This window comes from Lethenteron reissneri, chromosome 30, assembly GCF_015708825.2.
Source record: "Lethenteron reissneri isolate LAM-NWPU_2019-01 chromosome 30, ASM1570882v1, whole genome shotgun sequence".
In the NCBI taxonomy this organism is placed as follows: Eukaryota; Metazoa; Chordata; class Hyperoartia; order Petromyzontiformes; family Petromyzontidae; genus Lethenteron; species Lethenteron reissneri.
Window position 1 is genome coordinate 700,868 of NC_083808.1, and position 23,907 is coordinate 724,774.

General features: G+C 58.4%; 1 pseudogene; it reads right to left on the bottom strand.

Annotated features, from left to right (window-relative positions):
• Positions 1-1,414: 1,414 nt before the first annotated feature.
• LOC133349587 (plexin-A2-like) overlaps positions 1,415-23,907 on the bottom strand; it is a 28,324-nt pseudogene continuing 5,831 nt past the window's right edge.

Genomic DNA, 23,907 nt, shown 5'->3' on the forward strand with positions numbered 1-23,907 from the left:
GTCGTCGTCATCATCATTCATACACCGAGCATCACCCCCCCCTCCCCCCAAGGCAGCTGAGGTCCATAGGATCACCCAACACAGTGGAGTCTTCTGGCACTGCCACAATGACACGCGTGTACACGTGTGTGTGCGTGTGTGTGCGTGTACACGTGTGTGTGTGTGCGTGTGTGTGCGTGTACACGTGTGTGTGCGTATGTGTGCGTGTACACGTGTGTGTGCGTGTGTGTGCGTGTACTCGTGTGTGTGCGTGTACACGTGTGTGTGCATGTACACGTGTGTGTACACGTGTGTGTACACGTGTGTGTGCGTGTACACGTGTGTGTGCGTGTGTGTGCGTATACACGTGTGTGTGCGTGTGTGTGCGTGTACACGTGTGTGTGCGTGTGTGCGTGTACACGTGTGTGGGCATGTGTGTGCATGTGTGTGCGTGTACACGTGTGTGCGTGTGTGTGCGTGTACACGTGTGCGTGTACACGTGTGCGCGTGTGCGCGTATACACGTGTGTGCGCGTGTGTGTGCGTGTACACGTGTGTGTGTGTGTGCGTGTACACGTGTGTGTGTGCGTGTACACGTGTGTGCGTGTACACGTGTGTGCGTGTGCGCATGTGTGTGTGCGTGTACACGTGTGTGTGCGTGTACACGTGTGTGTGTGTACGCGTGTGTGCGTGTACACGTGTGTGTGCGTGTACACGTGTGCGCGTGCGCGTGTAAAGCATAAACCCGTGCTCCAGTAACACTGCCAAGCGGCGAACGGGCGACGCCACGCTCGGGTCACGGCGGCGGCACAGAGAGCGACCGAACTCTCAACCAGCGCGGTCATCCGGAGCTCCTCGTGCAGCCTCACTCGCTCGCTCGGTCTACACCAGCCGGCGTGGACACTTTCTGACGCACGCCAGCCCCAGATCAGCAGCAGCCACAGCAGCAGCCACAGTAGCAGCTACAGCAGTAGCAGCTACAGCATCAGCAGCTACAGCAGTAGCAGCTACAGCAGTAGCAGCTACAGCATCAGCAGCTACAGCAGCAGCTACAGCATCAGCAGCTACAGCAGTAGCAGCTACAGCAGTAGCAGCTACAGCAGCTACAGCAGTAGCTACAGCTACAACAGCAGCTATAACAGCAGCAGCAGCTACAGCAGCAGCAGCCACAGCAGCAGCTACAGCAGCAGCTACAGCAGTAGCAGCTACAGCAGCAGCAGCTACAGCAGCTACAGCAGTAGCTACAGCTACAACAGCAGCTATAACAGCAGCAGCAGCAGCTACAGCAGCAGCAGCCACAGCAGCAGCTACAGCAGCAGCTACAGCAGCAGGAGCAGCAGCTGTAGCAGCTACAGCAGCAGCTACAGCAGCTACAGCAGCAGCTACAGCAGTAGCAGCTACAGCATCAGCAGCTACAGCAGCTACAGCAGTAGCTACAGCTACAACAGCAGCTATACAGCAGCAGCAGCTACAGCAGCAGCAGCCACAGCAGCAGCTACAGCAGCAGGAGCAGCAGCTGTAGCAGCTACAGCAGTAGCAGCTACAGCAGCTACAGCTGCTACAGCTACAGCAGTAGCAGCAGCCATATAATGTTCGAGAGACTGGAGCGACACTGGACATATGACTGAGCGAGTTGAGCACACAGCAGCATCGTAAAACTCCTGCTTTCACTTCGTTTGTTGAAAAGACCCAAAACAAAATTCTTAGCGGATTCCTGTCTCCCCCACCCCACCCTTGACCTTACTTGTAGCCGACGGACCGACTGGGTGCGGTAAAAGCTCGCCGCTGCGTGGGGGTCGCTCGAACACCAAGAGGGCGCGACCACGGGGACGGGCGGCGCTCCGTCTCGCTCGCCCCTTCCTTTTTTGTGCTGTACAACCACAGTTTGTCGTTTCGAGTAAACAGGAGAAGGAGACGCGACGCTTCAATACTGGCGGTCAAGACGGCCCGGAGCCCGGAGCGCCGGGGAGCACGGAGACGCCCCTGCAGACGGACGCTACGCGAACGCGAGGCCGAAATTTTGACGCGCGTGTGTGCGTGCGTGCGTGCATGTGCGTGCGTGCGTTTTGTCTCATTTTCTTCCCCTCCGTAAAAGGGGGATATTTTTCTAAAAAATAAAATTACAAAACGACCCCAGCGAAGATCCGAAGCCGTTGCGTTTCTCTCGAGCCGTTCAAACAATCTTCGGCTCCGTCAAATGGGTCGCGTGCGCATCATCGTTCGCAGCATCGATGCTTTGTGCAAGACATGCTGGGGGGGGAGGGGCGAGTTTGGGGAGGGGGGCGCGATAACGACACCCACGGTTCACCAAGTCTCGGTCAGTGGTGCCCGCGTTCAGGCGCCCATAAGTCACTCGTCGGCTCTTCCGCGGGGGGCGTGACAAGGGGTTAACGAACATTCGGAAGATCCAGCGAAAACGCGACGAAGCAAGACACGAGCGGAGCGCTCCGTGTCGGTGTCGAGTGTGCACGATGGAAGCGGCGGGATGGAAGAACGCCGTCCATGTGGTGGGAGGGGGGCCGCGAGGCTGCACTCCTCCTCCGGCTCGGCGGGAGCAGCAGTGTCGGAGCGATGCAGAGCAGGCCGCTTCTCTGGTCGATCTCTCCAACTAACGCCGACTCTCAGCCCCTTGCCAGGTCTCCCCCGGATCTCCCCGGGCCTTCTCCTGCTCTCCCGTCAGTCTCCCCCGCAGGGCGAAGAGGTCACCGCGCCTCCCCGCGTCCCTCCCAGGGGTCTGAACGGCCTTTTCCCCATGCCGCGTAGAGGTCACGGGGTCGACTCCCGGGTGGAGCCGCTCCTCCGGAAAGTGAAGCGGGGAGGCCGACCCGCGGGTGCGCGTGGACGGTCGCTTCCCCGCGCTTCGCCGCGCTCCATCGCGGACCACCGTGGAACCGCGTGGCCGGGCGTGTCGCAAAGCGGGACGTCCGGTCGCCCGAGTGCGGCAACACAAAACCGTCACGCGTCTTCTCGGTCGGTCAGTCGGATGGTTGGACGGACAGACGGACGGCGGTGTTTAAAAAAAAAATGGAGGAAAAATAAGGAACTAAAATAAGCAACACTTCACCCGGCCGATGACGGCGGCGGTGGCGACGATGGCGGCGGCGGTGGTGGTGGTGGTTGCGGCACTGGCGGTGCGGTGACCTCTAACTGTCCCCGGACATGCAGGAGATCACTTGGTCCAGCTTGAAGGCCAGGCGGTGCCGCTTGGCCTGCTCATCTTGGTCCAGTGCGGCCAGGATCTGTGTACGGGGGGTACAGGGGGGGACCGAGAGCAACCGAGCTACGTTAATCCGTTGTCGCATTACGATTCATCTGTGATATATCCGCTGCTGGGTAAGAGCCACCCCAAGACGTAGCCATCGATCGAAGCAAAGATCCGTCTAGCTTCTGCGTACGGGCTGATTACATTGCTCCATCTCCATCGAGGACGTACACTAAGGGACAATAACGAATGATCCAATTGCCGGGCATTGCTATTCTAGGCTGCTCGTGAGTAACCCGCGTTCTCAAGCAGAGCGAGTTGATGTGCTCAGCCTGATCACCGATAGTCTGTATTTGCTCTCCCCATGCTCTGAGTGGGTTTCTTCCAATCGGGAGCGCACAGCAGCAGCAGCATCGACCCCCTTACTGCGAACACTTGGCAGGGCCCTCCTGAACGAGAGCCTAGAGGCCTGCCTGGGGAAACGAACATCATCATAACAGCGAAGGAAGAGGCGCTCGAGTGCGGCGTTGGCGTCGTGGCGAGCCCCACCTCGTCCTTGTACTTGCTGACGTACAGGTAGAGCTCGTTAAGGGCACTCATGGTGTTGAAGTCGCTGCTGTGCATGCGCGACTGCTCGGCAAGGTATGCGTTCATGTCCTGGTCGCTGATCGCTGGCATCTTGCCGATGTCCGTGTAGTACCTGCGGCAGAGATGGAAACACGTGCACACGTGCACACACGCACCGTGGACACACACGTGCACGCGCACACAAACACACGTGCACACACGCACCGTGGACGCACACGCGCAAACACAAGGACACGCGTGCAAACGTCAGCGAGGTGATCAAGGAGAGGAACCCGTTGGGTCCATTGTGCTCGCTAGGGCAGGGAACGGGGCCAGCGGCCGCTCAGCCAGCATGGGATGGTGGCAGCCGCTGCTGCTGCGGTCGCGATCCCAATAGAGTCATCCGCAGCATCGTTTGTTAAAATTTGGCAAATGTGGACCACGGCACACGAGGGGGTGGGTGGCCAGCATCACGCCCGGCTGCCTGCATCTCCCCATTACTGATGTTTACATATCACACCAGGTACTCACTTAAGGCCGAGTCGACCTAGGGGATGCCCAGGACCGGTTCAAATATTTGTCGCCATTATCGTTCGTGAGCGGAAACCGAATTCGGGTCGCCGGGTTGGTAGCATGGCGCTCCACGCGTGCTCTCCCATCCCCTCGCCCTGGCGCTCACCTCTCCACCCAGTGCTTGTAGTTGGGGATGTCCTTGGCGTAGAGGAGCTTGTTGGAGGGCGAGTCCTTGCCCAGCCGGTGCTCCGAGGTGGAGCACGAGTCCATGAAGGTCTGCGCCACGACGGAGAGGCACGCGTCCGTGATGCTCGTCTTGTGGATGTCGAACACGAACTGCGGGTTCTTGATCACGTTCACCCAGAAGCGCAGCGGCAGGCTGTGCAGAGGAGGGTGGGCGGGTAGAGTAGGAGGAGGGGGAGATGAGGAGGAGGAGGGGGGGATAGTAGGAGAAATTAAGTATTGTCTGTCATGATGACCACGTGAACCCATTTAGCCAATCTGACCACGAGTTGCTTGTACAACAGCAACGCATTTTATAAGCTGGTGGGGCAAGTGCTGGCCGGTACGCCTTTGTCTCCCCAGTGCCGATGTTTACTCATCCCACCAGGTACCAGATTGCAGCTGAGTCCACCTAGGGGAGGCCTAGGACCGGTTCAAATAATCATCATTGGTGTTGGACCTAAGCAGAAATTAAACTCGGGTCGCCAGGTTCGTAGTGCAGCGTGCTGACCAGTACACTCCCGCTTGCATGCACACACACACGCACACACACACGCACACACACACACGCACGCACGCACGACGCACCAGTTGCTCTTCCAGGTGTGGCGTACGGCTGGGTCGTGGATGGCGTGCCGGTCGGCCTGCTCGTCCAGGAAGTCGAACATGTACTTGATGGCGAGGGGCAGGGCGCTGCCGCGGTGCGCCGTGCTGAAGATCGTCTCGAACAGGTCGTCCACAAACTTCTGCAGCGTGCCCTGCAACGCGGGCACCGCACACGGCGACACCGCCAGCGTGAGCGACGCGCCGTCCCGACCAACACGTGCATCGTGACGACGGTCACACGGACTCTGCAGCCGCCTCGACTCGGAGCCATCTGACGGCAGGTCGAGAGTCTGGGAGCGCGGAGGTCCGCGAGGCCCACGGAGGTCCGCCAATAGAGGCCGACCACCTCGTTGGCGAGCGACGAGGCGAGAGGGACCGCGGGAGCGGGGGGCGGCGTGCGTCTCCTCACCTTGGTGGCGAGCAGCCGCGTGAGGTAGATCTCGGACACCATCTTGTTGCCGCGGTCGCCCTCCTTCTGGTCGGCGTGGTCGTGGTTCTTCACGAGGTGCCACAGCTTGGTGCCACTCTCCAGGTCGGGAGTGATCATGGGTGTGCGCGAGCGTAGCGAGTCCGGGCTGCCCGGGTGCCTCATGATGCTCTCTGCGTGGGGACGCAGAGGAGCCAGCGCCGAACCGGAGGTCGCAATCAATGGTCAGGCGAGCGGGCAATCGGGCGGGAAACTGATTTAGCCGGAGGGCGTGCGGGCGAGTAGGCGGAGCGACTCGGTGAGCGGGCGGGCGAGCACCCTGATCCCTGCGCCACCTCACCAGGTGCGGAAAATATTCCTATGCACGGCATGCCACATCCAGTATACGTCTTGCTATGGGTCTCTGTGTGAGTCTATCAGTGTCTGTGTGAGTCTATGGGTTTCTGTGTGAGTCTTATAAGTCTCTGTGTGAGTCTACAGGTTTCTGTGTGAGTCTATGGGTCTGTGTGAGTCTACGGGTTTCTGTGTGAGTCTATGGGTCTCTGAGTGAGTCGATCAGTCTCTGTGTGAGTCTACGGGTTTCTGTGTGAGTCTATCAGTCTCCGTGTGAGTCGATTAGTCTCTGTGTGAGTCTACGGGTTTCTGTGTGAGTCTATAAGTCTCTGTGTGAAGTTCATGAGTCTCTTTGTGAGTCTACGGGTCTCTGCGTGAGTCTAGGCGTTTCTGTGTGAGTCTATTGGTCTCTGTGTGGGTCTACGGGTTTCTGTGTGAGTCTATGGGTCTCTGTGTGAGTCTACGGGTTTCTGTGTGAGTCTATGGGTCTCTGTGTGAGTCTATCGGTCTCTGTGTGAGTCTATGGGTCTCTGTGTGAAGTTCATGAGTCTCTGTGTGAGTCTACGGGTCTCTGTGTGAGTCTACAGGTTTCTGTGTGAGTCGATCGGTCTCTGTGTGAGTCTACGGGTTTCTGTGTGAGTCGATCAGTCTCTGTGTGAGTCTATGGGTTTCTGTGTGAGTCTATGGGTCTCTGCGTGAGTCTACGGGTTTCTGTGTGAGTCTATCAGTCTCCGTGTGAGTCGATTAGTCTCTGTGTGAGTCTACGGGTTTCTGTGTGAGTCTATAAGTCTCTGTGTGAAGTTCATGAGTCTCTTTGTGAGTCTACGGGTCTCTGCGTGAGTCTAGGCGTTTCTGTGTGAGTCTATTGGTCTCTGTGTGGGTCTACGGGTTTCTGTGTGAGTCTATGGGTCTCTGTGTGAGTCTACGGGTTTCTGTGTGAGTCTATGGGTTTCTGTGTGAGTCTATGGGTCTCTGTGTGAAGTTCATGAGTCTCTGTGTGAGTCTACGGGTCTCTGTGTGAGTCTACAGGTTTCTGTGTGAGTCGATCGGTCTCTGTGTGAGTCTACGGGTTTCTGTGTGAGTCGATCAGTCTCTGTGTGAGTCTATGGGTTTCTGTGTGAGTCTATGGGTCTCTGCGTGAGTCTACGGGTTTCTGTGTGAGTCTACGGGTTTCTGTGTGAGTCTATGGCTCTCTGCATGAGTCTAGGGGTTTATGTGTGAGTCTATCGGTCCTCTGTGTGAGTCTACGGGTTTCTGTGTGAGTCTATGGGTCTCTGTGTAAGTCTACGGGATTCTGTGTGAGTCTATGGGTCTCTGTGTAAGCCTACGGGTTTCTGTGTGAGTCTATGGGTCTCTGTGTGAGTCTATGGTCTCTATGTGAGTCTATGGTCTCTGTGTGAGTCTATGGGTTTCTGTGTGAGTCGATCGGTCTCTGTGTGAGTCTACGGGTTTCTGTGTGAGTCTATGGGTTTCTCTGTGAGTCTACGGGTTTCTGTGTGAGTCTATGGGTCTCTGTGTGAGTCTACGGGTTTCTGTGTGAGTTTATGGGTCTCTGCGCGAGTCTACGGGTTTCTGTGTGAGTCTATGGGTCTCTGCATGAGTCTAGGGGTTTATGTGTGAGTCTATCGGTCTCTGTGTGAGTCTGTGGGTCTCTGTGTGAATCTATGGGTCTCTGTGTGAGTCTATGAGACTCTGTGTGAGTCTATGGGTCTCTGTGTGAGTCTACGGGTTTATGTGTGAGTCTATGGGTCTCTGTGTGAGTCTACGGGTTTCTTTGTGAGTCTCTGCGAGAGAGGCCGTCAGTGAAAGCAGAGGAGAAGAGGAAAGCCTTGAGCCTTGCACCAGCCTAGGCAAGGCGAAGGCACCGAGAGCTGAGCGAGTTGTCCCGGCTCGGCCGCGGCGGTGCCAAGAATTGGCCGCGGGCACCACGCAGTCACCACGAGTCACCACGCAGTCACCACGCAGTCACCACGCAGTCACCACGAGTCACCACGAGTCACCACGCAGTCACCACGAGTCACCACGCGGTCACCACGCGGGCACCACGAGTCACCACGCAGTCACCACGCAGTCACCACGAGTCACCACGCAGTCACCACGAGTCACCACGCAGTCACCACGAGTCACCACGCGGTCACCACGCGGGCACCACGAGTCACCACGCAGTCACCACGAGTCACCACGAGTCACCACGCAGTCACCACGAGTCACCACGCGGTCACCACGCGGGCACCACGCAGTCACGGCGTTGGCACGGCAGGACCGCGTGTCACCGCGCCGCCGGCACGTCGCGCGTCGCGCCGGGCGGGCAGAGGCAGCGAACGACCACGACCGGTGGCGAGCGAGCGTGCCAATTCCACGCCCGCGTAAGAAGCGGGCGTGGAAATTAACTCCTAATTGGAACGTAACACCCGGAAAGAACCGGCGGCGTAAATTGATATTAAATTTCCGCGCACTTCAGAGGTAGCGTCGGCGCCGGCACACGAAGAGCGGGCAATTTCCCCGTTAATTAAAAGGCGCGGCGCATGCCGTGCCACACGGGGTAATGAGGGGCCGCCAGCAGGGAGCCGCCACGGTGTAGCGGCACGGCTCAGCCAAGGAGGGAGGGAGGGAGGTTTCCTGTTTATTGAAGCCGGGGGAGCGGCGAGAGTGGCAGGCCGGGCCCGGCGTTCCCACATCGCCGGCAATTTATCTCACCTTGTGTCACGAGACCGTGACGGTGAACCGGGGGAAATATAAATAAATGTAAAAGCGAAACACCCCAAAAATAACAAAGGGCACCCCCCCCCCCCACGTGGTAACCCCGCGTAGCACCCCCCGTGGCACCCCACGTCGCCACCACCGCCGCCTCGGCGTGGCCTCCGCTTGCTGCTCCCGGCTCGGTGGTTTGTTTTCCCTGCCATTACAATCAGCGCCAGCCCGGTGAGAAAACACCACCAACACTACCACCACCAACACTACCACAACCAATACTACCACCACCAACACTACCACCACCAACACTACCACCAATACACCACCACCACCACCAACACTACCACCACCAACACTGCCACCACCAACACTACCACCACCAACACTACCACCAATACACCACCAACACTACCACCCCCAACACTACCACCAATACACCACCGACACTACCACCACCAACACTACCACCACCAATACAACCACCAATACACCACCGACACTACCACCACCAACACTACCACCACCAATACAACCACCACTACCACCACCAATACAACCACCAATACAACCACCACCAATACAACCACCAATACAACCACCAACACTACCACCAACACTACCACCAACACCAACAACACTAAAACCAACGCTGCCAAACAAACCACCGTGTGCTCGGCGCACCCAAACGAGGTGCTCGGAGCCTCTTTCTGGTCCCCACGCACCCAGCGCACGGCGCACGGACGTAGCGCCGGCACTCTGCTCGCTGGTGGTCGCCGGGACCCTGGCCGGTACCTTGGCTGGTGCCCTGGCGGTACCCTGGCTGATGCTCACCATACTTGTTGACGGAGCGCGAGAGCAGCGAGTTGGCGGCGTTGTAGGATGCCGTCTGCTTGGGCACCAGCGCCACCGTGGATGCATCGGCCACCTACGGCAACAGCGCACGCACCGCCCGCTCGACCAACGCTCGTCCCACGCTCGACCCACACTGGACCCACGCTCGACCCACGTTTGCGGGAGCCACTACACTTGGCACTTCCCCAAGATCGTCCCAGTTCAGCTTAGCCAACATCTCCATGTGTGGGTCTATGACTCTGTGTGAGTCTCTCCACATGGTGTGAGTCTCACCACGTGGTGTGAGTCTCACCACGTGGTGTGAGTCTAACCACGTGGGGTGTGAGTGTCACCACGTGGGGTGTGAGTGTCACCACGTAGTGTGAGTCTCACCACGTGGTGTGTGTCTCACCACGTGGTGTGTGTCTCACACCACGTGGGTGTCTCTCACACCACGTGGTGTGTCTCACCACGTGGTGTGTGAGTGTCACCTGGTAGTGCGCGAGCGTGTTGAGCTGCTTCCAGTCGTTCTCAATCTTGGTGGTGACGTCCTCGTCCTGCAGGATCACGCGCCCCATGCGGCCCTGTCGCCACTCTGCTCACCACCGCCACCACCGCACGCCACCACCGTCATCGTCATCGTCGTCATCGCGAGCCGTGATCTATCCACCGCTACGTTAACTTCTCCCCATCATCTGCTGGCCAGCTCCTCCACGCGATGCGCGCAGTTCCCGGACGAGACGGCCGGGGCCTCACCGAGGTCGCGGTCGATGGCCTTGGGCCGCTGGGAGTAGGGCACGTTCTTGTGGACGGCGTCGAGCAGCTTCTCCTTGACCTGCGTGATGGTGTCGCAGTCGAGGACCTTGACGCTCACCTCCACGTTCTTCTCGCTCTCCGGGGTCACGCAGTTCAGCGTCTGTCGGCCGGGCAAAGGAGGGAGCGCGTGCGCAGCCGTCGTCGTGACGGGTGCACGATCACCGTCGTCAACAACACTGCCGCCGACGGCATTGCTCTCAATATCAGGATGACTAATGCCGTCGTCACCACCACCGGCGACATTATCAGCATCATAATCATCAGAAACATCATGAATTTCAAAACCATAATTTTTACAACCTCTACCATCATCAACACACTTATCACCACCGGAAAATGTTGCTTGTAATTGTCATCAACGTCAATGTTATCAACGTCATCATCGTGGTCGTCATCTGCTATCATCGTTACCAACACCACCATCACCATCATTATTACCACCATTGCAACGTGTTTACACACCACACTAGCTATTCATTGGGGCTGAGTCAACCTTGGGGAGGCCCAAAACTGGTTTACTGGTGTTTACCGAATTCAGGTCGCCGGGTTCGTAGGCAGCCCACTACCAGCATCACTATCTCTACCTACTGCATTACCACGGCGACCACCGCCATCGTCGCCATCATCGTCGCCACCACCATCATCTCGGCCACGACTGAGTCGAGTTGGACTCACGAGGGTGCGGTAGTCAATCTGCTGGCGGATGAGCTTGTCCTCGCTGAGCGAGTAGCGCGCCTCGCCCGTGATGGCGTCGATCGGCCCCTTCTCCATCTGCTGCTTGATGGCGCAGTAGAGCATGAAGAGGGGCTCGCCGGCGCACTCCTGCACAAGCATGCACAAAGACGAAGGTCCTCGTATAGCCTTAACAGACTGTTGGGGCAAGTGCTGTTAGCGAGTAGCACCTGTGAAAGTCGGACACGGCACACTAAGTGGTGAGTGACCAGCACCACGCCTGGCCGCCTTTGTCTCCCCGATGTGGATGTTTACACACCACACGAGGTACTCGTTTCAGGCTGAGTCGACCTAGGGGAGGCCCAGGATCAGTTAAGATAATAATCACTGGTGTTGGCCATGAACGTGGATCCAACTCGGGTCACCAGGTTCATTAAGCAGTGCGCTTGCTGCTGCACTATACATACACACGCACACTTGCACACGCATACACACACACATACATACTTACATACACACGCATACATACACACATACACACACATACACACACATGCATACACACATACACAACCATGCATACACATACATACACTCATACACACATACACACTACACAGATATGCACGTGGACAAGCAGCCACTCTGGTGGATGCAGACGGGCGGACACAGGAGTGGTCATCACGCTCGCGCACACAAGAGTATGAACACGGACACGCACGCTTGACCGCCCGCACGATGAGAGCCGCGCCCACCACACGCACATGCTTACGCGGGCGAGGAACGATCGCTGAACATTGTTCGTCCGCCCCTCTCGTTACGCCACGCGGCCCTGCGGCCCCCGTCACGCGACGACGCACGGCAGGGGCTGCCGTGTCATCTCGGTTGCCGAACAATTGTACGCACGCAACTCCACACACGTACACACATCCACGCACGCACAATCCATGCACATCCACGCACGCACGGACGCACATCCACGCACGCATATCCACGCACGCACACACATCCAGCACGCACATCCACGCACATCCACGCACGCACGGACGCACAATCCACGCATGCACATCCACGCAGTTGAGCCCGGGTCGTGGTGGGATGGTGGGATACGAATTGTGAACACACAAAGTACCCATATGAAACCTTGTCATGTTCACTGACTCACACAAACATAAAGACAAAGATCCCCATAGAGCCTTAACAGACCGTTGGGGAAAGTGCTGTTAGCGAGTACCACACATTTGAGGCTGAGTCTACTTAGGGGAGGACCAGGAACAGTTCAGATAATCGTCACTGGTGTTGACCGTGAGTGGGAATCGAACCCAGGAGGCCGGGTTCGTAGCGCAGTGCGCTAACCACTGCGCCTCTGCTCCACCGCCGAGACAAGATATTTCTTGGGCTCAAATTAATAAAATACAACATTTAATTGTTACTTATTAAGCTTGAGGTAGTGAATTACTGGGATTAGTTTTTGTCTCCGACATATGCAATTTAGGAGAAGTCATGAATGAAATCATATTTAAATGTAATGTAATGTTAAAACTACATTATCTCAAAGCACTGGAACATGTAAAGAAGACATTGAATGGAGTACAATATTAATGTGACATTGCTAATGGTGACGACTCCTCAGCTGTGCTTTGCAACTGAGGCACTTGGAGAAATTATCTTTTAAATCATCATCGTGTATTTGTGTGTACATGCACGTGTGTACGTGTGTGTGTGGGGAGTAGTGGTGCAGTGGTTAGCGCACTGCGCTGCAAACCCGGCGACCCGAGTTTGATTGCCGCTCAAGTCCAATAACGGTGGCAAATATATGAATTGGTCCTGGGTCTACCCTACATCGACTCAGCATTAAATGAGTACCTGCTTCATTGTTTACTCAACACTGGGAAGACCAAGGCAGCCGGGCGTGGTGCTGGTCACCTGTTCCCCCGTGTGGCGTGCCAACTTTTGTCGGGGCTCGCGAGCAGCACTTGCCCCAAACGAGGCCTTGAGAGGCTATTCTGGGGATCTTTTGTCTGTTGTGTGCTTGAAGAACGGTGGAGCGGCAGTTAGCGCACTGCGCTACGGTCGCAGCAACCCGAGTTCAATTGCCAGCCACGGCTCAGATCAGCGGCCAGTACGACAATTATGTATTCATCACAAGGTACCCAACCCAGGCGGCCCGATTCTCACGGCTGGACTTCAGCCAAAGCCATTCCAAACCAAACCGCGCCTCCTCCGAGGACATATTATTATTATCCCGTTGAACGGTTTTCTAAGCAAGTATGTAAGTGTCTATGCATGACTATGGTTCTCTAATCGATAAAGTAATCGGAAGAGTAATCTCAGAGTAATCGTTAAAGTAATCACTAAAGTAATTTGCAGAGTAATGTTCAGAGTAATCGGAAGGGTAATTGTAGTGTAATCGGTAGAGGTTCAGAGTAATCGGTAAAGGATCCGATTACTTGCTACGTCGCGGCGTCCCACTCCGGCGCGTCTCCTCTCTCTCCGCCGGTGATAAACGGCCCGGGCGGCCGGACGGGTGAGCAGAGAGAAAAAAATAAATAACGGGGCAAACGCGGCGGAATGAATAGGATGATTTATACGGCGGATCGGGCGGCGAGGAAGCAATTACTTAGGTATGCAATGACGCGGGAGCGGCGGCGGCGGCGGACGGGAGGGAGAAAGGCGCAGGGCAGCATTACGGAGATGCGGTGGGAGATGTGAAAATGAGATTACTTGCAAAGGGAGACGGCGTGAGAGGCAATGAAAGGCCTTTAATGGCCACATGAAGGGTGCAGCCTCGCGCTATCAACCCCGATTCGTTTTTTTTAAAATGGGCTCATTGTTTGGCTGGATGATAATTGCCACAAAACATCTTTTGATCGCAGCGGTGCAGAACCCCTCACTGGGATCTCACTCACTCACCTCGCCCCCCTCCCTTGCCTGCATTCCTTGAGCAGACGGTGAGTGAGCGGGCGAACAATGGGGTGCGAGGGTGGATGAGGGAGCGAGTGGTCGGATGAATGAATCTGCGAGCAGTTTGGGCGAGAGAGATAGTGGAGAAGCGAACAGATGAACACGGGGGTGAGAGGGTGGACAAGGTGGAAAGTGGGTGAATTAGAGAGTGGAGCTGGTGGACAAGAGAACAACCGATTAGGGGACACGGTGGAGAAAGCTGATGGTGAAAAGGAGCGAGCGGATGGGTGAGCAAAGTGGGCTTGCGTACGAGTCAGTGGACGAGCCGCGTCGTGGGCGAGCGAGCAAATGGACAAAATAGCTGGCTGGTGGATGAGCGAGAAGCGGGCGTGTGGACGAGCGAGAAGGGTGAGTGCCTGAGTTGGTGGATGAGCAAGTAGAGGACCGAGTGAATGGGACAAAGGGAAAGCAAAAACATCCTTGGACAAGTGAGGCAAGCGGGCGGGTGGATGGCTGAGTGGGTGGATGGCTGAGTGGGTGGATGACTGAGTGGCTGAGTGGGTGGATGGCTGAGTGGGTGGATGTATGAGTGGGTGGCTGAGTGGCTGATTGGCTGAGTGGGTGGGTGGCTGAGTGGGTGAGTGGGTGGATGGCTGAGTGGGTGGATGGCTGAGTGGCTGAGTGGGTGGATGGCTGAGTGGGTGGATGTATGAGTGGGTGGCTGAGTGGCTGATTGGCTGAGTGGGTGGGTGGCTGAGTGGGTGAGTGGGTGGATGGCTGAGTGGGTGGATGGCTGAGTGGCTGAGTGGGTGGATGGCTGAGTGGGTGGGTGGCTGATTGTCTGAGTGGGTGGATGGCTGAGTGGGTGGATGGCTGAGTGGGTGGGTGGCTGAGTGGCTGAGTGGCTGAGTGGGTGGTTGGCTGAGTGGGTGGATGGCTGAGTGGGTGGGTGGGTGGCTGAGTGGCTGAGTGGCTGAATGGCTGAGTGGCTGAGTGGGTGGATGGCTGAGTTGGTGGATGGCTGAATTGAGTAGATGGCTGAGTGGGTGGGTGGCTGAGTGGATGGGTGGCTGAGTGGCTGAATGGCTGAGTGGGTGGATGGCTGAGTGGGTGGATGGCTGAGTGGGTGGGTGGCTGAGTGGGTGGGTGGCTGAGTGGGTGGGTGGCTGAGTGGCTGAGTGGGTGGATGGCTGAACGAGCGAGCGAGGACATTGTTGATGGTGGAGATAGCTCGTGAGCAATTGTGGTCACGACCCTTCCTTCCCAACACCACCCCCTCCCCATGCAATTGAATGTCGCGTTCGTTAAGCATGGCCGGTTTGCCTGCCTCAGGTCCAGCTGATTACTCAGCCAGCCGGTGGCATTACTGCTGCTGCTGCCATGACTACCACCAGCCCCCTCACTACGATCACTAATCACCAATTTGCATATTGTTACTGCTGGTATCGTTATTGCTGTGTTATTGCCGCTGTCGCGACTGCGTACGTGGTTACTCGGAAACGCTTGTTTTCCCTGTTGTTCCCGCGTGACGATGGCGGCACGATGTGCGTGACCCCTGCGTGATTGGTGCAGGCGGTGCACGAGGACGGTGGGGGAGGGGTCGCCGGGTCACGGGGGGCACCATCATCGTTGTGGCGATGATTCTGCTCATTCGGGAACGCCTCGCCTCGCTGAGACTCGTTTTCTGGAGGGTCCTGCCAAGTTTTCGCAGTAGAGGGTGGGGGGGTATGCTGCTGGTCCAAATTCAGTGATTTGCAGGTTCATTGTTTTTTCAGCATTGGGATTTTTGGGCCATGCCAGTTCCACTGTGAGTGTGGGGTTTAGCTGTGGGAGGAAACCGGAGCAAACCCACGCAGAACAGGGGCAGAAAGAGAGAACATACAAACTCCACACACTCGCTCGCTCGCTCACCTCCCCACACGCCCCGTCCAAGATGCTGAGGACTGACCTTCAGGTACTTGTGCAGTAAGAACGTGAACCAATTGGTGAGCATCTTCTCAGCGACAGACTCGGTCCTGCGGAAGCGACAGAGAGAGACAGGGCCAGCAGGTGAGACAAAGGTGGGGAGGTCATTGACTCGATGGAGCTCCATCGAGGTCGTCGACTTCGAGTGAACAGCAGCTGACTCTCACGCAGAGTCGCTCCCGAAACGACGCCTGTCAAGGGCAACGATCGTCAACGACGCGCATGGCGCTCCGTGATCGTGCCGCTGCGGAGATGGAGCGATGCATCGGTTTGTGTAGAGGCAGAACCATTAGAGGTGGCGACGGCTTGGGGAGCCCTCACGCAGCAGTGGATTGACCGTGGCTGCTGCTGCTAACGATGATGATGACCATGATTTTGATTAATACAGTAAACACAAATTTGTTTAATCTAACCCATACCAATATTTACATCGAGCTGCAAGAAACAAAGCCACCACCACGGCCCGTTAGGCCACTGTCAAGCACGAGTGGCAGGGAAATATCATTGGCAGGGAGTGCGCGGGCGAGGGACAGCGGGAGACAGAGAGAGACTGCGAGTGAGAGAGAGAGAGATAGAGAGTGAGTGAGAGAGAGTGAGAGATGGAAAGAGAGAGAGAGAGAGTGAGAGAGAAGATTGAAGAAAGAGATAAGTCACTAAACCCGTGTCCGGCTCCTGCCAATGAGAAGCGGAAAATCGGCGGTTTTGCCGGGGGCATGGCGAATGAATTCCCACGGCTGGCACGGCCCGCCCTGGTTAACGGAGTGCTCGGTGATGCGTGGCTTGGCACGGACTCGCTGTGTCCATGCCGAAATCGAATCAAGCCAGCCGGCTGTGGCCCCCGAACAGGGCACGGCTCTGTGCAGCAGAGAGCAGCTCCCTCTGAGGAAGGCCGAAAATCTCCTCTAAACCTTGTTTAATTCGCTTTTTATTTTAATACAGAATTTAGTTATTTGGATTTAGAATAATCGAATTGCCTTCATCCAGTAATAGATAGATGGAGGCTGCTGCTTAGGATGATGGTGGTGCATTGCAAATGCTAAATTGAGAAGAAAATCACAATGTGACCATTATTATTCACGGGCCTTCATCAATCAACTGCTGGGGGAAGGCTTCCCCACGCCGTGCGGGGTCGTTGTGCCACACTCCACCACGCCGGTCAGTGTGTAAGTCGGTGACGGAGGGTTCATCGCACAGCGCGCTAACCCCTGCGCCGCCGCTCCCCACAGGGGCAGCATGATGGTAATCCCGGCCGAGATGATGGGTTTCAACAAAACCCGCTGCGATTTACAAATTGAGCCAATCAAGAGAAGAGGATTGTGGGTAATGAGCAGCGGCGAGGGCCGGCCCACACGTGCCGCGATTTGAGCCGAGTGGGTGGCCCCCTTCATCACTCCCCCCAATCCACTCCCCACCCTCACACGTGACGAGCACCTCTTATCTCACGCACAAAGATCTCCCGTATAGCCTGTAACATACTGTAGGGGCAAGTTACTATCAAGGCCGGCACGGCACACGAGCGGATGGGTGGCCAAGACCTCGCGCGGCCGTCTTTGTCTCCCTCGTGGTGATGTTTACACATAATTTGAGGCTGAGTCGACCTAAGGGAGGCCCAGAACCAGTTCAGATAATCGTCACTGGTGTTGGCCGTGAGCGAGAATTGTACCCGGGGGCGCCAGGTTCGTAGCACAGTGCGCTAACTGCTACCCCTACCGCTCCGCAAACACACTCAAACACACTCAAACACACACACACGCACACACACATGCGCGCGCACACACACGTACAAACATGCGCGCACACACACACACACGTACACACACACACGCACGTGCACACACACGTACACACACGTACACACACGTACACACGTACACACACACATGTACACACACGCACGTGCACACACATGTACACACACACACACACGTGCACACACATGTACACACACGTGCGCACACATACGTACACACATGCACGTATACACACACGTACACACACACGCACGTGCATGCACCGACGACCTGGGTGGCGTCTCGGGGTTCAGGCTGAGCCCCCACCCCCACATCCCCCCTTACCTATTTGGGGTCGTGACTCGAGGTTCATCACTGATTTGTGCTGCTGCACCGTCTCACCTGCACCGTCTCACCTGCACCGTCTCACCTGCAGGTGGTGACCTGGCCCAATTTGTATCATTAAGACCCTCCACCACCAACGCAGCCAAACAAAATGAATGACGACACAGCGCGAGCGTTCAACAACCGCGCCATTTGTTGTTGAAAACCTCAACACGGCCGTCAATGACGCCGCGTTGAGAGAGGCCGGAGAGACAGAGCGGCGGTGAGCGTGCAGGCTGCACTAAAAACACCACAGCCCTCCTCCCCCCGATAAGAATTACTTTGTTTTCTGTGTTCCCGCGAGCCGCCGTCGTGCAAAGAGGCCACTGGGAAGGCGCCGGTGGTGGATGGCCGGGGCGCGCGGAAGGGGGCAGCCAGGCCACGGCCGGCGGGCAGCAGCGCAGGCAACAAGGACGGCGGCCGAACGAGCGCCGCTGATGGGCAAATGAATATTTAATGGAAAGCTGCGAGCGGCGGCAGCCATTAATCAGAGAACCACGCGGCGAGCCGAGCGCCACGCCGCTAATCACGGATTGCGGTAATTGCTTGTGTAGGCACGTGGGGGCGGGAGAAATGGGTTTTTTAATTAATTGAAATATAAAACAATAATGATGCCGTGCTCTCTGCCCCCCACCACTCCACTGCACCCCACAACTAGTAACCCCGTGACCGCTGTGTACGGGATCCACGGTGGCCTCGTTAGCCCCTCACCCCCAGCCTTCACGGCACCGATCAGCCGCATTGTTAGCCATGTTCCATCCACTGCTGGATGAACGACTCCCCCCTATCGTTGTCGTGAATTGCACAATCCACCCATAGATGAAGGGCAGCCGGGATGATCATCATCGTTAGCCATGATCAATCAACTGCTGGATGAAGCTTTCCCCCTGGTGGACCCTCACGCTCTTGTTCCCCGCCCCGCGCAGGCGTTTCCATCGCGAAGTCTGCGCACAACTAAAACCCTCGGTCATTAACGAGAGGCGCTCGCTCCCGTGCGCGTGGGTGGAGACGTGCCCCCCACGATCCTCCCTGACCCCCCCCACATCCCACCCCTGCATGGCCCCCCCCCCCACCCTCCGCTCCTCGAAGGGGGCGATGCCCATCTGGCGTAATTGATACCCTGCTGCCCTGTGAGCCCAGCACGAGCGAGCACCAATCTGCCGCAGGGGAGACGGAGCGACGGGGGGAAACGGAGCGACGGGGGGAGACGGAGCGACGGAGGAGACGGAGCGACGGGGGGAGACGGAGCGACGGGAGAGCGGAGCGACGGGGGAGACGGAGCGACGGGGGAGACGGAGCGACGGGGGAGACGGAGCGACGGGGGGACGGAGCGCGGGGGAGACGGGAGCGACGGGGGAGACGGAGCGACAGGAGAGACGGAGCGACGGGAGAGACGGAGCGACGGGAGAGACTGGAGCGACGGGAGAGACGGAGCGACGGCCGGGGAGGAGCGACGGGAGAGACGGAGCGACGGGAGAGACGGAGGGGAGAGACGGAGCGACGGAGAGAACGGGAGCGACGGAGCGACGGACGGGAGACGGAGCGACGGGGGAGACGGGAGGACGGAAACGGAGCGACGCGGCTTTGTGAAAAGAGATGACGATGACTGGGGGAAAAGAATTCCAGAGTGGAATGGCGCGAGGGAAGACAGCAGAAAGTGTTGTGCCCTGCAAGTGTTGGTGAGTCGGTGGGGCGGGTAAATGAGTGGGTAGGTGGGTGAGTGGGTGAGTGGGTGAGTGAGTGTGTAAGTGGATGAGGGGGTGAGTGTGTAAGTGGGTGGGTGAATGAGTGGTGAGTAGAGGGTGGGTGGGCGAGTGGAGTTAGTGGGTAGTGTGCTGTGGTGACCTGCAGTGTGGTGGTTTGAACGCGGGTGCAGGAGGGGAACGCGCGTCACCTTCGCAGAGCAGCTTGGCGGTGGTTGCGGCTCTCGATGTTGCGTGTGATGAGGTCGGAGAGTAGCTGCTTGAGCACGTCGGTCGCGTACTCCATCTTGCCTTGCAACGCCGTGGCGACGAGCGACGCCACGTTGCCGCGGTCGCGCATCGAGAATGCGCGCTGAGACTCAAGCGTGCGCACGAACGCCAGCAGGAACACCTTGCTGCCAGCAGCGTGCCGAAGTGCCGCAGCCCTTCTCCACGCACTCGTGCCGATTGCCGGGCACCTGGGGACACGCGCGCGGGTGAGGGTGGCGGTGTGAACGCACGGACGAGCGCAGATCCCGCCGTCCGCGTAGCCCACGCAGACCGCTGGGGTGAGCGCTGATGACGAGCGGCTGCGGAGGCCGGAACGGCACAACGTGGGTGTGGTGAGGCCGACACCACGCCCGGCCGTCTTTGTCTCCCCGGTGGGGAACACCGCACTAGGTACTCGTCGACCTAGGGTAGTCCACTGGTGTCCGTGAGTGGGAATGGAACTCGGGTCGCAGGGTTTGTGGCGTGCTAACCGCTACACCACGACACAAGAACAGCCGTGATGCACAGCTGTTCTTGAGTGTGGGGTGGGTGTGGGGTGGGTGTGTGGTGGGTGTGGGGTGTGTGGTGGGGTGGGTGTTGGGTGGGTGTGAGGTGGGTGTGAGGTGGGTGTGGAGTAGGTGTGGTGTGGGGTGGGTGCGGGGTGGGTGCGGGGTGGGTGCGGGGTGGGTGCGTGGTGGGTGCGTGGGTGGGTGTGGGTTGGGTGCGGTGGTGGGGTGGGTGTGGGGTGGGTGCGTGGTGTGGTGCGGTGGGTGGGTGCGGGGGGTGGGTGTGCGGTGGGTGTGCGGTGGGGTGCGGGGTGGATGTGGGTATGGGGTGGCTGTGGGGGCCGTGCCGGCACATCGAGCACGGTGAGCACTGGGTGGTTGTCGATGCCGGGGAAGAGCACGCGCAGCGCGTACGATGCGGTAGTCCAGGAAGGGGATCCCCGCGCCGTCCACGGTCGCTCGTCAGCTCGTTGATGTCGGTCTGCAGCTTCCGCAAACGCTGCACCGCCACCCGCCGCAAACGCAACCACGGCCGCAACCGCCGCGTCAACAACAGCAAACGGGCTGGAGTTTGACAACCGGCACGACGACGACTGTCATCGCCACTAGGCAATGGGAAGTAAAAATCGAGGCGATATTTGCGCGAGAGACGAGCCGCCGCCGCGGCGGTGCCGGGCGGATCGTCTCACCCTCCTTGCACTCGAGCGCCACGCGCGACTCCAGGTTGTCCATCTGCAGCTGCAGGCGATTGAGCGTGAGGTCGCTCTCGCGCGACTTGCGCTTGTACGCCACGAGCACGCCCACCACGACCAGCAGCAGCAGCCCGCCGCCCGCCGCCAGCCCCACGATGGCAGGCAGCGTGAGCAGGCTGTCGTGCACCAGCCCCACGCGCCCCACCGCCTGCTCCAGCGAGCCCACGCGCACCTGTCCCACGGGTCACGGGCGAATGAGTACGATGAAGGTTCGTGCGAGTCAGTGGGCAAGGCAGCCGTGCGTGAGTTTTTGTGGATGGTGATGATGGTGGTGGTGGAGGTGTCGGGTGGTGGTGGTGACGGGTGTCGGTGATAGTGATGGAGGTGGTGGTATCAGTAGTGGTGGTGGTGTTGGTGGTGGACGTGGTGGTATCGGTAGTGGTGGTGGTGGTGTGTCGGTGGGTGGTAGTGGTGGAGGTAGTTGTGCGGTATCGGTAGTGGTGAGGGTGCTGTTGGTGGTGGTGGTATCGGTCGTGGTGGTGGTATTGGTGGTGGTAGCGTAGTGGTGGTGAAATCGGTAGTAGTGGTGGTATCGGTAGTGGTGGTGGTGGTAGTGTGGTGGTATCGGTAGTGGTGGTGGTGGTATTGGTAATAGCGGTGGCAAGTGGTGAGCACTCACAGTCAACATGTGGTGGTATCGGTATTGGTGGTGGTATTGGTGGTGGTATTGGTGGTGGTATTGGTGGTGGTATTGGTAATAGTGGTGGGCCCTCACAGTCAACATGTGGTGGCCCGACAGGGCCGGGCACTCGCACAGTAGCTGGGTGTCGGACACAGGGTGACGGCGCATGCCGCGTCCCCCATGAGCACCGTGTAGTTCAGCCCCCCCCGGCTGGGCCCGGCATCAAGTTCCGGCCCTGAGCGCGCGATGGCAGCACGCACGCGCACACGTAAAACAAGACACACGTGTGAAACAACACAAACACGCACGCACGTGCGTGTACGCATCCACGCACGTGCATTGGGCTGGTGACGCGGTGGCCCGGCGGCAGCGCGTTCGCCGCTCGTCGCAGAGGCTCGCGGTTTGAACGCGGCAGGCCACCCTGGTTAATGCCGTGGTGTGTACTGCGGACGTTAAATATCTCGTGACGCCACCGCAAGAGTTGGCCATCGTGTGCCACCGGCGTCCCCGTCCAAATTTGCCAAATCCCAAAAAACTGCACCGCCAATGACTCCACGGAGATCCCGCCACGGCACCTGCCATGTCCCCCCGCGGGCGGCGCCCGTGCGGGGACACGGCACCTGCCATGTCCCCCCGCGGGCCGCCCGTGAGACGGCGGAGGTGTCGCGCTCACCTTGAGGATGATGGGCGAGCCGGGCTTGATGTCCAGGGGGTCGTGACCCAGCGGTTCGAAGGTGGGCTGGCGTGGTAGTAGAACTCGGAAGCGTTGAAGACGAGCAGCGAGCGCACGTCGTCGAAGATGAACCCCAGCTCGTCGGGGCCACGGGCGCCAGCATGGGTAGCGACGCAGCCGACGAAGACGACGATGCTGACGACGACGACGACGAGCTTCCATCACCGGTCTCCGCTGGCAGGGGACCAGGGCTGTTGAACTCGATGCCCGGGGCACGGCAAATGAGCGTCGTCTCGTTGAACACGGTGCAAGTCTGTGGGGTTAGGGGTCACTAGTTAGGATCAAGTTCAGACTTGGAGTTAGGTGTTATCCACCCATCCTCGCGTGAACTCCGCGACATTTTAAATCCCCCGGAGCGTTCCCTGTGGAAGAGTACCGATGCAGCAGCTTGGGCAGCATCTTTTATCCTGCCTGGCAGCAAGGGGCGCCTAGAGGGGGCGTGGGGGCGTGGGGGGGGCGTGGGGCCGCTCCATTCCGCGTCACCATCTACACAGCGGGGGATCCACGTGCCGCTGCTCCACGACGTTTGCTCGCCTCCCGCACGGAGGAGGAGGAGCGAGGGCCATGGGTGGCGGAGACGGCGGGGGGGGGGCGGGGTGTGAAGCTTTGCAGCAGAATGCCATCATGTCTCGTGGAAGATCAACAATTACGGGCGCGCGGCGTAGGGGATGATATTTATGCACCGTGGGAACGATCAAGCGGGGACGGCGGCGATGAAAATAATTAGGGCGGCTGCAAACGGCGAACACGACCGGCGCGGTCAGACACGCGGTGACGGCACCGCTGCTCCTCGCACCCACTTCCCCACCCACCCGCTCCCACCCCCCTACCCACCCACCCCCGCACCCACCCCCCACCCCCCCCCCCCCGCCCACCCGCACGCCTCACAACCTTTCCCTCTCTCTCCAAGGGTTTAATTATTACGCCAAAATGTTTGTTTAACCGTTCACCCGGCGGCGGTGGAGGTAGCGCCAACACAGCCCGGGCCTCCGGGCGGGCACGGTTAACCGTGCCGGCCCGGTAGGGTCCGGCGTCTCCTCCCGGGGGGTTCCCGGCGACGATGCCGGGACCGCCGCCCGCGTCGCGCCGGCTCCGGGCAAAGGTTCCCCCGGCGGTGGTTCACGGCAGAGACGGGCGCCGGCGAAATTGAAAGCAGCCATGAAGGGGAGGGTTAAGGTCGTGGTTTTTGTCGGAGGGGTGAACACTCGCAAGCTGTGCCGTTTACCAACCACGCACACGCACAGTCTGAGCAGACCGCCCCCGTGTAGCCGACTAAGCAGACCGCTGGGACCAGTGCCGTCAGCGAGCACCTGTTAAGGCCAGACCCTGCGTTGATGTTTACAAACCGTACTGGGTGCTCGTTTGAGGCTGAGTCAGCCTGGGGGAGGGACGGGAGAGGTTCGGATTTCACTTGCCACTGATGTTGGCCGTGAGCGGGAGTGAATCTCTAAGTCCACGCGTGGGATCCAACTGTAATTCAATCAAACTACTTCTCATT